The 13,690-nt window shown below is 43.1% G+C and overlaps 1 protein-coding gene across 6 annotated transcripts in view; it reads right to left on the bottom strand.

Moving 5' to 3' along the window:
* ptprz1a (protein tyrosine phosphatase receptor type Z1a) overlaps nt 1-13,690 on the bottom strand; it is a 138,990-nt gene that overhangs the window by 102,295 nt on the left and 23,005 nt on the right. Inside the window, exon 1 of one of the 6 annotated variants that reach the window (XM_061924701.2) lies at nt 13,261-13,671. The exons of the other annotated variants lie outside the window; for them this stretch is intronic. The gene's annotated coding sequence lies outside the window, so the exon portion shown is untranslated. Of the gene's footprint in view, nt 1-13,260; nt 13,672-13,690 lie in introns of those variants that run through there. 6 annotated transcript variants of the gene reach the window in all.

The raw sequence follows: 13,690 nt of genomic DNA, 5'->3' as shown, positions 1-13,690 counted from the left end.
ATTGTTTATTATTATCATTAGCATGTATAATTATATGTATGTATGTATATATATATATATATATATATATAGTTAGTTAATTAGCTTATTATTTAGTTAGCTTGTTAGTTAGGCAGCTAACAAGTTATTAAGCTAGTTAGGTAGGTAATTGTTAGCTCGCTAGTTAATTTGTTAAACAGATTGTTAATGAGTTATCTAGGTTGTCAATTAGTTACTTTGTTAGTTATGTGGTTAGTTATCTTATTGTTTACTTGTCTGGTTAGTTAATTAGCTAGTTAGTGAGTTAGTCAGTTAGGTAATTAGTTGGCCAGTCAGTTAGACAGCTAGTGAGTTAGTTATTTGGTTAGTTGGTTGGCTAGTTAGTAATTTAGTCTGATAGTTGTGTAGTTTGTCGACTAGTTAGTCGGCTAGTTAGTTAGATTTTAATGTATGTGTCTGGTCAGTTAGTTTGTTAGTTAGTCAGTCAGTTACTTAGTTTGTTAATTAAGTTGTTAATTAGCTAGTTAGTGAGCTAGTTAGTCATGTTGTCATTTAGTTAGCTCGTTAGTCAGTTAGGTAATTAGTTGATCAGTCAGTTAGACAGCTAGTAAGTTAATAAATTAGTTATTTAGTTAGTTGGTTTGCTAGTTAGTAATTAAGTATGATAGTCGTGCAGTTTGTCAATTAGTTAGTCAGCTTTTTATTTATGTGGCTGGTTAGTTAGTTACTTAGTTTAGCTAGTTGGTCGGCTAGTTCATCAGTTACTTAGTTTGTTAGTTAATTAATTGTCTGGTTTGTTGCAGCCCAGAGGAGCTTTTGTAATCTGAAACCTGCTTCATTATCATTTTTATACCAAATAAAAGAATGTGAGAATCGGTTTAAATCGAGAATCGATTCTGAATCGAATGGTCACCCATGGAATCAAATTGAGTTGTCGTAAAATTCCCACGGTAAAGATACAGATAGTGGATGACCGACAAGTGGGTTCACTCCATTTCTTTCATGCTCCAAAAGTGATTTTCTTCTTCAACGTGAGAAGGAACGAGACCTTCTTACTTTCGGGGGACACAACGAAGGCTGACCTTGCAGGGCGTTAACGAGGTCACGTGACAATGAGAGGAGCTCAGGTGATTGGATGAGGAAGTGCAACTGGAAGTTGTGGACGTTTGCACAACGCTAAGCCCCGCCCAGTCTGAGTCTGCCGGAGATAAGACCTCCTGCTGGGCTGATCTCGGGATGATAGCGCTGTAATCCAGGATTACATGATCGGCAGTCTGTGAACCCGCATTCCCCCCCCCTAGGTCCCACCATCCAAAGGTTGTGTCCAGGAGCAGGAGCGCTCACTCTCACAACAGAAATATGAAAATATTGCACAATCAAGCCCCCCTCGCCACTTTCCCATGATTCATTGCATGAGAAAGATGAAGACGAGCATCATGGTCTTCAACCTCCAACGTTTTCCAACCGATTGGGCCCCTAATTCCTACTTCTTGTGTAAAATTGTTTCAAATAAACATAAATATTATATAGTATAGCACCGCTAATAGCTAGCCTGCAACTGGCGTGTTAATGGCTATCTGACACTTAGCACGCTAATAGCTAGCTGGCAGCTAACACGTTAATCGCTAGCTGGACTAGTTGACATTAAGCCCGCTAATAGCTAGCTGGCAGCTAACACGTTAATCGCTAGCTGGACTAGTTGACATTAAGCCCGCTAACAGCTAGCTGGTGACTAGAGTGCTAATCTTTATCCGACACTAAGACAAATAATTGTAAACTGATAACTACTGGCTAATTGCTAGCTGACACTTAGCCTGCTAATCGCTAACTGAAAACTAGTGCGCCTTTCGCTAGCTGGTGACAAGAGTGCTAATCTTTATCTGACACTAAGACAAATAATTGTAAACTGGCATCTTCTGGTTAATTGCTAGCTGATACTTAGCCCGCTATTCGCTAACTGGCAACTAGTGCGCCTATAGCTAGCTGACACTTAGCCAGGCAACTAATGCGTTAATTGCCAGCTGTCACTTAGCCTGCTGATCGGAAGCTGGCAAATAGCACACTAATGGATAGCTAACACATAGCCCGCTGATCCCTAGCTGGCAACTAGCATGCTTATCTCTAGCTAACAATTAGCTTGCTAATAGCTAGCTGGCAACTAGAGCGCTAATTGCTATCTGACACATAGCCTGCTAATAACTAGCTGGCAACTAACGCGTTAATCGCTATCTGACACTTAGCACGCTAATAGCTAGCTGGCAACTAGAGCGCTAATTGCTATCTGACACATAGCCTGCTAATAACTAGCTGGCAACTAACGCGTTAATCGCTATCTGACACTTAGCACGCTAATAGCTAGCTGGCAGCTAAAATGTTAATCGCTAGCTGACGCCTTGCCCTCTGATTGCTAGCTAGGAATTTGCTGGCTACTCACTAGCTGACATTTAACCCGCTAACAGCTAGCTAGTGACTAAAGTGTTCATCTCTAGCTGACACTAAGACCATTAATTGTAAACTGGCAACTACTGGCTAATCGTTAGCTGACACCTAGCCTGCTAATCACTAACTGGCAACTAGTGCGGCAATCGCTAGCTGACACTTAGCCCGCTAATAGCTAGGTAGCTGACACCTTGCCCTCTGATTGCTAGCTAGGAATTCGCTGACTAATCACTAGCTGACATTTAGCCCGCTAACAGCTAGCTAGTGACTAAAGTGTTCATGCCTAGCTGACACTAAGACCATTAATTGTAAACTGGCAACTACTAGCTAATCACTAACTGGCAAATAGTGCGGCAATCGCTAGCTGACACTTAGCCTGCTAATAGCTAGCTGGTGACAATAGTGCAAACCTCTAGCTGACACTAACTGGCAACTAATGCGGCAATCGCTAGCTGACACTTAGCCCGCTCATAGCTAGCTGGTGACAAGAGTGCTAATCTCTAGCTGACACCCAGCCCATGAATTGTCTACAGGCAACTACTGGCTAATCGCTAGCTGACACTTAGCCCGCTAATCGCTAACTGGAAACTAGTGCGCCCATCGCTAACTGACACTTAGCCCGGTAATAGCTGGCCAGCAACTAATGCGTTAAATGCCAGCTGACACTTAGCCCGCTGATCGCCAGCTGGAAAATAGTGCGCTAATGGCTAGCTAACACACATCCCGCTGATCGCTAGCTGGCAACTAGCATAATAACCTCTAGCTGACACCTCGCCCATTAATTGTCAACTGGCAATTACTGGCTAATCACTATCTTACACTTAGTTTATTAATCACTAACTGGCAACTAGTGCGCCAATCGCTAGCTGACACTTAGCCCGGTTACAGCTGGCCGGCAACTAATGCGCTAATTGCCAGCTGTCACATAGCCTGCTGATCGGAAGCTGGCAAATAGCGCGCTAACGGCTAGCTAGCACATAGCCCGCTGATCCCTGGCTGGCAACTAGTGTGCTAATCTGTAGCTAACACTTTGCTTGCTAATAGCTAGCGGGCAACTAGAGCGCTAATTGCTATGTGACACTTAGCACTTAGCCGGCTGATCGCTAGTTGGCAACTAGCGTGCCAATCTCTAGCTAACACTTAGCCTGCTAATAACGAGCTGGCACCTAACTTGTTGATTGCTAGCTAACAGTTAGCCTGCTGATTGCTAGCTGGCAACTAGCATGCCTAAATCTCTAGCTAACACATAGCCTGCTAATAACTAGCTTGCAACTAACTCGTTAATTGCTAGCTAACACTTAGCCTGCTGATCGCTAGGCGTTAGGTTGCAAGCTAAAGAAAGAAAACAAACGTCTAACCAAAAGACGCTTGAATTCGACACCACTCAGTCCGTGGACCACCAGAACCTTGGTCTTGTATTCAGGTCCTGAGGGGCACGGTCACATGATCTTTTTCAAATCTGATGATGTCAGCACGTTTCCACTTGATTGGCGGGAGGGACCAAGTGAGCATAAAGTCACGTCGTGCTGGTGCCTGGGGGTGTACATGCTGCTGGTCTACTGGGAAAAACAGTGAATGGGTGCCACAGATTCTAAGGGGTCCTGCTGGTGACCGAGGGGAGTGTGTCCAGACCGTGGAAGTCCAGCCAACCAGCCGGGCTCCGAATAAAGAGGATTAGCCCACTCACAGGCCACGCCCCTTTACATCCCACTGAATCCTAATGTTGTTAACCTTACAAGGGGGGGCACTGAGCTCTAAGCCTGAACACTTCATGACAGAGTCTAGTGTGAGTACTACACCAACCCATAACACAACCATGGCCATATTGCTTTATACAAATATACTGAAAGGGACAAGCGGTAGAAAATTGATGTATGGATGGATGAATATATATAAAAATATATATACATATATATGTATATGTATATATATACACACACGTATATATATATGTGGGATGGTATAGCTCGGTTGGTAGAGTGGCCGTGCCAGCAACTTGAGGGTTCCGGGTTCGATCCCCGCTTCCACCATCCTCGCCACGGCCATTGTGTCCTTGGGCAAGACACTTTACCCACCTGCTCCCAGTGCCACCCACACTGCTTTAAATGGAACTTAGATATATCACTGGGGTGAGTTTTTCCTTGCCCTTATGTGGGATTTGTACCGAGGATGTCATTGTGGCTTGTGCAGCCCTTTGAGACACTTGTGATTTAGGGCTATATAAATAAACATTGATTGATTGATTGATTGAGATACTGGGTTTCACTATGTAAAAGCGCTTTGAGTCACTAGAGAAAAGTGCTATATAAATGTAATTCACTTCACATATATACATATACATGTATATAGAATCAGAATCAGAATCAGAATCAGCTTTATTGTCATTATGCAAGGTAACGAGATTGAGGCCATTCCATACAGTGCGATGTGTGCATGCTAGAAAAACAATGTGCAAATATATAAAAATATAAAAAATGTAGAAGTGCAATGAATATGGTGTGAAATGAATATATACATGAAAAAACAAAACAAAAACAGGGTGGTTGGTGGAATGGGTTATTGCACCGAAGAGAAGGCAGTTATGAGGGACAATGGGGCAGTCCGTTCAGGATGGTTATGGCCCTGGGGAAGAAGCTGTTCTTTAGCCTGTTTGTTTTGGTTTTAATGCACCTGTAGCGCTTCCCAGAGGGCAGCAGGTGGAACAGGTCAGAGCCAGGGTGGGTGCTGTCCTTGATGATGGCACTGGCTCTGTTGAGGCAGCGGGAGGTGTAGATGTCCGTCAGAGAGGGGAGAGGGCGGCCGATGATCTTCTGAGCCGTCTTGACCACTCTTTGCAGCCTCTCCCTGTCTGCTGCAGTGCAGCTGCCGTACCATACCGTAATACAGTAGGTCGGCAGGCTCTCGATGGACGAGCGGTAGAAGGTCAGCAGCAGGTCAGGCTTCAGGTTGTACTTCCCGAGGACTCTAAGGAAGTGTAGCCGCTGCTGAGCCTTCTTGATGATTGATGTGGTGTTGACTGTCCAGGAGAAGTCATTAGAGATGTGGACTCCAAGGTACCTGAAGGTGTGGACCCTCTCTACACGCTCGCCGTTGATGTAGAGGGGGGCAGGGTCGGTGCTGCTCCTCCTGAAGTCGACGATGATCTCTCTGGTCTTGCTGGTGTTGAGAGCGAGGTTGTTCTCCGAAGACCAGGCCGTCAGCTTCAGGACCTCCTCTCTGTAGGCAGCCTCGTCACCCCTGGAGATGAGCCCGACCACTGTGGTATTGTCGGCGAACTTGACGGTAAGGTTGTCACTGTGGCCCGGACTGCAGTCATGGGTGTAAAGGCAGTAGAGGAGGGGGCTCAGCACACAGCCCTGTGGGGAGCCGATGCTCAGCGTGCGGGAGGATGAGAGGTGCGGGCCAAGTCTCACATTCTGGGGTCGGTCCGTTAGGAAGTCCCTTATCCAGGCGTTTGTGAGAGGGGGGAGGCCAAGAGTGTCCAGTTTATTGCAGAGTCTGTCCGGGATTATTGTATTGAAGGCAGAGCTATAGTCCACAGAGAGCATCCGGACGTAGCTCTGCTGCTGCTCCAGGTGGTTCAGAGCAGAGTGGAGAGCAACAGCGATGGCGTCCTCTGTGGACCTGTTCGCCCGGTATGCGAACTGGTGGGGGTCGAAGTCTGGAGGGATATGGTCCTTGATGTGCTGGAGAACAAGTCGCTCGAAGCACTTCATGATTACCGGAGTGAGGGCCACTGGTCGGTAATCATTCAGGCTGGTGATGGGAGACTTCTTCGGCACCGGGATTATTGTAGATGACTTCAGGCAGGATGGGATGACTGCTTGAGCCAGGGAGAGGTTGAAGATCCTGGTGAGGGGGGGAGCAAGCTGGTGGGCGCACGTCCTGAGCACCTTTCCAGGTACTCCGTCTGGTCCGGTAGCCTTCCTGGGGTTCACAGCCAGGAGCACTCGTCTGACACTGTGCTCCTGTACAGTGAGTGGAGTGGCGCCGGAGCCCGGTGGGGGCGGGGGCAGGGCTGGAGCAGATGAGTGTCGCTGGGGGTTTTTGAAACGGGCAAAGAAACAGTTAAGCTCCTCTGCCAGTGTCGCACTCTGATCCGCAGTTGTCATATTGCAGCCTCTGAAGTTCGTGATGTCATGAATGCCCCGCCACACCTCCCGTGAGTTTTTGCTGGACAGATGGGACTCTATGCACCTCCTGTGGTCCGCCTTTGCTTTTTTAATCCCTCTCTTCAGGTCGGCTCTAGCAACACTGTACAGTGCCCTGTCCCCTGACCTGAAGGCTGCGTCGCGGGCCCTGAGGAGTGTGCGGACTTGGCTGGTCATCCAGGGTTTCTTGTTGGGGTAAACCCGGATGGTTTTTTCCACAGTCACATTCCCGATGCAGAACTTTATGTAGTCCAGCACCGTTCCTGTGGCTGTCTCCAGCTCCTGTTGTTGGAAGAGGTCCCAGTCTGTGTGTTGGAAGCAGTCCTGAAGTTTGGGGAGTGCATCGTCAGGCCAGGTCATAACAGTCTTTGTGATAGGCCTGGCCTGGCGTCTAATGGGGGTGTAGGTAGGAGAGAGCAGGAGGGAAAGATGGTCTGACTGTCCAAGCTGGGGGAGGGGTGTAGCTCTGTACGCGTGCTTTATGTTGGTATACACGTGGTCCAGGGTATTCTTGCCCCTTGTAGAACACTTCACGTGCTGGTAGAACTTAGGGAGTACAGTCTTCAGATTGGCCTTATTAAAATCCCCTGCTATGATATGAACACCGTCGGGGTGGGCTCGCTGCTGTTCGTTGACGGTGTTCAGCAGAAGAGAGAGCGCTGTGTTTACTTTGGCGTCCGGTGGAATATACACAGCCGTGATGATAACAACAGACAGCTCTCTCGGGAGAAAAAAAGGCCGACATCTAACAGACATGTACTCCACGTCCGGGCAACAGTGCTGTTCAGTGATTGTCCCGTTGTTGCACCAGTTCTCATGCACGTAGATACAGAGCCCCCCTCCTCTGCTCTTACCGGAGTCCTTAGTTCTGTCCCGGCGGAGCAGAGTGCGTCCGGCTAGCTGCATGCTAGCATCGGGTATTTCCGGGTGAAGCCAGGTTTTGGTGATAATCATAGCACAACAGTCCCGAACATAGCGGTTTCCAGCAAGTTCTAACTCCAGGTCGTCCATCTTCTGTACAAGGGATCTGGCATTAGAGAGGAACAGGCTCGGTAGAGGTGGCTTGTGGGGTTGTTTCCTAAGCCTGAGCAAGACGCCGGACCTGCGGCCACGCTTCTGCTTCCTCTCCCTCCTCCGTCTGCGCCGTCTCCCAGACCCGACAACAAACCACGGAGAGCCCTGTGCTCTCGCTATGTCATCTGGGATGTTGTGCTCGTGGTGAAAGTCGCTTGAAACAGATATCTGGTGCGAGTTACCGATATCCAAGAGTGACTGGCGGGTGTACCGGGTGTTTGCAGTACAGGTGGTGCACAAAAGGGAAAAAAACATGAAGAAAAGAAGGAAGAAAGAGCACTGAAATGGAGAGCCGTAAGCCGCTGCGTCTGTGCGCGCCGCCATCTATATACATATACTGTATATATATATACAGTATATGTATATGTATAAATATATACATGTCGTACATATATATATATACAGTATATGTATAAATATATACATGTCGTACATATATACATATATATATATATATATATATACATATACAAATATACATACACAAATATATATACACATACGTATATACATATATACACAAATATACACACATATATAGACTTACACACACATATACACATACACACATTTATACACACACACATATACATATATACATACACAAATATATATACACACATACGTATATACATATATACACAAATATACACACATATATAGACTTACACACACATATACACATACACACATATATACACACACACATATACATAAATACATATATACACATACAGTATATACAGTATATACATATCATCCATCCATCCATTTTCTACCGCTTGTCTCTTTCGGGGTCGCGGAGGGGTGCTGGAGCCTATCCTTTATACACACATTCATACAGTATATGGACACACTTATACACACATATGTACACACTCATACAGTATATGTACACATTTATACACACGTATGTACACATTCATACAGTATATGTACACACATATACACATTCATACAGTATATGTACACTTTTTTACACACATATGTACACATTCATACAGTATATGTACACATTTTTACACACATATGTACACATTCATACAGTATATGTACACATTTATCCACACATATACTGTATACACATTCATACAGTATATGTACAAATATATACACATTCATACAGTATATGTACACATATATACACACATACAGTATATCAGAATCAGAATCAGAATCAGCTTTATTGTCATTACGCAAGGTAACGAGATTGAGGCTATTCCATACAGTGCGATGTGTGCATGCTAGAAAAAACAAACAAACAAAAAAACAATGTGCAAATATATAAAAAATGTAGAAGTGCAATGAATATGGTGTGAAATGAATATATACATGAAAAAACAAAACAAAAACAGGGTGGTTGGTGGAATGGGTTATTGCACCGAAGAGAAGGCAGTTATGAGGGACAATGGGGCAGTCCGTTCAGGATGGTTATGGCCCTGGGGAAGAAGCTGTTCTTTAGCCTGTTTGTTTTGGTTTTAATGCACCTGTAGCGCTGCCCATACACATTCATACAGTATATGTACACATTTTTACACACATATATACACATTCATACAGTATATGTACACATATATACACATTCATACAGTATATGTACACATATACAGTATACACATTCATACAGTATATGTACACATATATACACATACATACACATTCATACAGTATATGTGCACATATATATACACATATATACACATTCATACAGTATATGTACACATATATATACACATTCAAACAGTATATGTACACTTATATACACATATATATACACATTCCTACAGTATATGCACACATATATACACATTCATACAGTATATGTACACATATACTGTATACACATTCATACAGTATATGTACACATATATACACATATATATATACACATTCCTACAGTATATGCACACATATATACACATTCATACAGTATATGTACACATATACTGTATACACATTCATACAGTATATGTACACATTTATATACACATTCATACAGTATATTTACACATATATACACATTCATACAGTATATGTACACATACTGTATATACACACATATAAACACATTCATACAGTATATATACGCATATATACACATATATGCACATTCATACAGTATATGTACACATATATATACACATATATACACATTCATACAGTATATGTACACATATATACACATTCAAACAGTATATGTACACTTATATACACATATATATATACACATTCCTACAGTATATGCACACATATATACACATTCATACAGTATATGTACACATATACTGTATACACATTCATACAGTATATGTACACATATATACACATATATATATACACATTCCTACAGTATATGCACACATATATACACATTCATACAGTATATGTACACATATACTGTATACACATTCATACAGTATATGCACACATATATACACATTCATACAGTATATGTACACATATACTGTATACACATTCATACAGTATATGTACACATATATACACATTCATACAGTATATGTACACATATATACACACATATATACACATTCATACAGTATATGTACACATGTATACATACATATGTACATACGCACGCACACAGTTATTTTACAAGCAGTTGCCCCCCGCCATTTTTTTTTTTAGCCCGAGTGAAAAAGTTTAGACACCCTGCGTGAGATGGTCGGTGTGGAGGCATGAAAAATGTTCAAAATACCGCGACTATTGCCAGCCGTTAAAATACGACTGGCATCGAATGACGAGAGTGATTTGCAGCATGTCTGCACGGAACGTCCCCAGTGTTTTGTGTCAAACCCGCTCGACATGGGCGACTTCTGGAAGACCACATTTTTGGCATCCGGGACTTGCGCGGCCGGTGGCGGGACTTGTGGGACTCGAACCTGAGTAGGTAATTTTGGACATTTTTGGGACTTTTGACCACTTTTCCAACTTTTATCCCCGCCTTCCCGTGGGACTTGAGGGACTCGAACCTGAGTAGGTATTTTGAAAATTTTTGCCGACTTTTCTAACCTTTCTCCCCAAACATTAATCAGGTCTCAAAGGGCAAAGCAAACCACTGGAGAAGGTGAGGAGGAACTCAAGGTGGCCATTGGACACTTGACTCCACAGTGAAGGCCACTACTACTATGCCCAATGCTGAGGCAGGAGTAAGTTACTCAGGGGTTAAATTAAAATAATTCCAGATTAGATACGACTCCCTCAAGTTTGATCTCCGAGTGTTTGATCCTTCAACACGGCCTCAGGAGATGCAAGACCTTCACAGTTTTGGAAACTCTCACAAACAACTTGACAAAGACACCACTGTAACAGAATAGATGCGCCTAAGCACAAATTAAAGCAAGATATGACTAACATCTAAGCCAAAAAAAATAACTTTAGCGGTTATCAAATTCCTCACATCAGATGACACTACGATAAAACACTGAATATTAAGAGTATGTGAACTACTTCCCAGACGACCTCCTTCAAGTTTTGTAATCAATCAGAAACATCAGACAGCTAAAATGACCCAAACATGGCAGCGCGTGGCGAGAAACGCTTTTGCACATTACCCATCATGCATTGTAGTGGAATTAGGCGGGTGTAATTTTGGCATGTGTGTGGTGCTTAGACCATGGGTGTCAAACTCTGGCCCGCGGGCCACATTTGGCCCGCTCTGTAATTTCACTTGGCCCTTGAGGCTATATAAAATTAACACTAGAGCTGGCCCGCCGATTATATAAAGCGGCGATGCCGCGGTAACACCGCATTCACCGCTAATTCTCATACTTGCCAACCCTCCCGGGAGACTCCCAAATTTCAGTGCCCCTCCCGAAAATCGTCACGTCCGCTTTTCATCCAGTCCAACGAGTGCTGGCCCAGTCACATAATATGTGCGGCTTCTGCACGCACACACAAGGTGAATGCAAGCCATACTTCATCAACAGCGATACAGGTTACACTGAGGGTGGCCGTATAAACAAATATAACACTGTTAGAAATATACGCCACACTGTGAACCCACACCAAAAAAGAATGACAAACACATTTCGGGAGAACATCCACACCGTAACACAACATAAACACAACAGAACAAATACCCAGAATCCTTTGCAGCACTAACTCTTCCGGGACGCTACAAGGTGTGTGTGTGGGGGGGGGGTGTTGGTAACGGGGGTGTATTTTGTAGTGTCCCGGAAGAGTTAGTACTTCCGGTTTGTCATTCTTGTTTGGTGTGGATTCACAGTGTGGCGTATATTTGTAACAGTGTTAAAGTTGATACGGCCACCCTCAGTGTAACCTGTATCGCTGTTGATTAAGTGTGCGTTGCATTCACGTGTGTGTGCGTACAGAAGCCGCACATATCCTGTGACTGGGCCGGCACATTGTTAGAATGGATGAAAAGCGGACGTGACGACAGCTCGTAGAGGACATTAAAGGCAGGGCCTTTAAGGCACGCCCCCAAGACTGTGGTCCGGGTGGACTACGAGATATAATGACTGATGAACACCTTCGTTCGATAATGAAGGTTGCCTCAGCTCAAAGCCGGAGCTCCGACATTAATGAACTAGCATCCAAGAAAAGATGGCAGGTATCTGGCTTGGGCACATCAGATTAGATCAGTGTGTTGCAAACTGAGCAGTTTAAAGTCCTGAATGGTTGGTTTATTCATTGTTATTTTATTTTCTAATGTATTAGCATGTGGAAAAAGTTAATGTTGATATTTACCTCAGAAGGCTGCAAATAGAAAAGAGGCATTCAATTTTTATTTAAATTGTATTTGATATGCCATTGATATTTTTTAATTATTATTATTATTATTTGAAAGTCAATTTTGCATGTCCCTATAAAGTTATATAAGCCTTGCTTGTTCAATATTCAATGCAAAACTTGTTTGGGTCCCTATTAAAAGGTTAATTTGTTCAACCTTGGCCCGCGGCTTTGTTCAGTTTTAAATTTTGGCCCACTCTGTATTCGAGTTTGACACCCCTGGCTTAGACAATCTTTTCTAACGTCCACATAGTATGTTACTTTGTGTGGCACGTGTGTGTTGCTTTTGACTTGTGCGGTTTTGACTGGCACCGTAAGTGAGAAAAGTTGTTTGGACTGCTACATATAAAAAGTCACATCATACGTTTATTTTAGCTAATATCTTAAAAAAAAAGAAGTTTAGGGACGTATTGCAGATCGGACTACGGACTTTGGCAGGCTGCATTTGGCCCAAAATTTGTAACAATAATTGCATACCACAAACATTAGTATAGCTATGAATATATGGAGGCTCAAATGGGACAGAATTAAATAAATAATTGACTCAAATGTGTCATTAATTAATTGAAATTAAATACATGTGTTATTAAATGTGTCAATTAATCTAATGTTACATTATATATAATATATATATACATATATATATATGTAACTTTACTAAATTAACTATTTCGATATTTATTTAATTGATCACAATTTAGTTTTGTATTCAAATTATTTCATTATTTATTTCACTATTTAAGTAATTATTTCATGTTTTAATTAACCATTTCATTATGTATTTATTTCTTTGTATATTTCATTATTTCATGGGCATGTGTGTCAGCACTTCCTGAAAGTATCTCACCTGTCAAAGTCGGCCATCAAAGTCAGTGGGCGGGGCTTACAGGAATCTCGTCCAATGATTGCGCTTAAGAAAAAATGGCGGCTCAGGCGGATATTCTCGTCCTATTCGGGGAGTTGTTGGATATTTTTGACCTTGTGGAGTTTGTAGGAGTAGCACCTGTCGACCCGCAGCATGTAGAAATTACGGTAGAGGAATTTACCGGAGTTGTTGAGTTCCTTACGCACGTTTACACCGAGATATCAAGCAGTGCTCCTATGCTTCTTTGATCCAGGTACCACGCACACAAGCGGAAGTGCGGAGGAACCAATCAGGTGTTAGGACCCGCCCACTGACTTTGATGGGCACGTTTGACAGGTGAAAATAATGTGCTAAAAACACATTTTCATGAAATAAATAAATATACAAATAAATAAATACATCGTGAAATGGT

Source organism: Nerophis lumbriciformis, linkage group LG29 (genome assembly GCF_033978685.3).
Source record: "Nerophis lumbriciformis linkage group LG29, RoL_Nlum_v2.1, whole genome shotgun sequence".
NCBI lineage: Eukaryota > Metazoa > Chordata > Actinopteri > Syngnathiformes > Syngnathidae > Nerophis > Nerophis lumbriciformis.
The sequence above is the reverse complement of the archived record's forward strand: the minus strand, read 5'-3'. Positions and strand labels throughout refer to the sequence as shown.